This window comes from Ceratina calcarata, unplaced genomic scaffold, assembly GCF_001652005.2.
Source record: "Ceratina calcarata isolate Rehan_Ccalc_2016 unplaced genomic scaffold, ASM165200v1 scaffold1144, whole genome shotgun sequence".
Taxonomy (NCBI): Eukaryota; Metazoa; Arthropoda; class Insecta; order Hymenoptera; family Apidae; genus Ceratina; species Ceratina calcarata.
This window is the reverse complement of record NW_017132380.1, coordinates 6,707-9,154: the sequence shown is the minus strand read 5'-3', so window position 1 is coordinate 9,154 and position 2,448 is coordinate 6,707.

Here is a 2,448-nt window from a genome sequence, read left to right as displayed (position 1 = left end):
TACTTATATCTAAGATTGTACACTCCCATTGTTCCTTACATTAGGAAAGACTCCAAGAATGGTGGCTCTCTGGCTTATTAGTTTAAGAATTGTCGCGATAAGTTATGGGCTCGGAGTGAGCCGATGGTAACGGGCTAACGCCAAAGTAGATTTTAAGTACGAGGAAAAATCACTTGTGGTTACACAAGAAAAAACCTCATAATCAGTCTCCCTGAAGCTTAACAACTAGTACTTAAAACTAAAATAAAAAAAAACCTAGAACTAAATTAAACACTATATGTACAAAGGGTTACAAATTACTGCCGGTAATTGCAATTAGGCTTACAATTGCACTTAAATATGTCTTTGGTTATTTCAGTAGGGGTACTGCTATTGACGGGGACGGTTTAGAAGGGATTGCCTCCGTTTTTTTAAATTGACTAAGGTCTCGCTGTCCGGGGACAGCCACCAATATTTTATGGTATTAAGTCTGCTGAAATCTAGATAGTCGACTGGAGGTATATTTGTAGAGTATTTAAAAAGATATGGATTGCTATCATAGTCTTCCGGTGTTAGTGCTATTCTTTTATTGGCTCTGTTTCGCTTCCAATGATAAGTGATTGGAATATTTGCACTGTTTTGAATGATTCCTAAATTATCCTAAATTATAAGTAAAGGTTTCAGGAGCTACATATCCAGAATTGAGCTGGTCAAAAGCTTTATCCGGATCTATTGGCACAAGGGATTTAATGACATTGTTTTCGCTCACTGGTAATTTAGCTAGGTATTGGCATGACGAGAACTGGTGCTTTGCAACATAGAATGATCGTTGACGTAAATTGAAGACGAGAAGATGATTGACAATTAGCTCAAATAGCCAATACTAAGAATAAGATGTCGATTTCTAATTAGGAGAAGCCTGAATTAACAGCCGAATGTCTTTTCTTTTTTTTATTTCAATAAGCATTAGTATGGTTCGAGTAGTGTCATGTGTGTTTGTATTTGTTTAGCAGCTATTATGGCATTGTATGAGTGTGTGTAGATTGCTGTGTCGTCTGCGAAGAGCGCTGTCTTTGTTTTTGGAAATGTTGGTATGTCGTTGAGATATACGTTGAACAATTTTGGACCTAGTACAGAGCCTTGTGGAACTCCTGCACGTATTAGTCTTCTGGTAGATTTGGTATTGTTGACTTGTACTTTCAGGTGCCTGTTTTTAAGATACGATTCTATGAGTTTTATAAGTGTAGAGGGATATTGTTGTTTAATTAGTTTGTATATGAGCCCTTCTATCCAGACTCTGTCAAATGCTTTTTCTATATCAAGTAGCAGCATTACAGTTACCAGTTCCCTGTTAAAATTTGTTGATACATCATTTACAATTCTGGTGACTTGTTGTACTGTGCTGTGCTTTTCTCTGAATCCAAATTGCTCGTTTATGATAGTGTTGGTTTTCTTTTCAAAATTGTTAATCCTATTGTGTACTACTTTTTCTAAAATCTTACTCATCGTAGGTAGAAGACTTATGGGTCTGTAGCTGCTTGCTTCTTCTTCTTTTTTTCCTGCTTTATGAATGGGTATTATAACGCCGGTCTTCCAGCTTGATGGGAAGTGATGCTGTTTGATTGATGCATTTATTATATACATTAGCTGGACTATTGCTTTTCGTGGTAGATGTTTCAGGACAATATTTTGAACGCCATCTGCTCCTGGTGCTTTTTTTGCAGGTAGGCCTGCAATAATTTTCCAAACTTCTTTTGGTGTCGTATAATACTTGTACGCATCTTCCTCTGTTTCATTTTTTAGGAATTTTTCAACTTCTTCTGTTATCATGTTTTGCTCTGCTGTGTTGTTTGTTAGATCAATGCTATGCACTTTTTCAAACTGATCCGCCAACATCTCTGCTTTTTCTTTGTCAGTCAGGGCTTCGGTATTGTTTTTAATTAATGTTGGTATTGGTTTGGATTCAGTTTTAAGTGCTTTTGTCATCTTCCATATGGAATTATCTCTTGGGTTGATCTTCTTCAGCTTACGCTCCCATTCATTGTTTCTGTGGTCGTTGATGGCGTTTCTTATGTCTGCGTTTACGGACGAGAACTGGTGCTTTTTTTTTTAGAAAAGATGTTTTAATATCTCCAAGTACAATAACAGTTAATACAAATCTTGGTATAAAAAACATATTAAAAACAATACCTTAGAGTTTATAATAACCTATTTGCTTCTACTGCAGGAAGACTTATAGGATAACGCTTTACATGTAGCTACAAGTAGTTAACATCAGATATCATTTGAGATCAAATCCCGTTGGGATTAGCAGTCTTTATTTTGCATTTGCCATATAGGTCACGAGGAAATGGAAATATGAAAAACATCGCATAACATTATCGTAACTTGAGCTAACTTATTACATTATAATTAATTGTAAGTAGAAAAAAAGGAAAAGAAGAAAGGAAATAAATGCCTATTTACAAT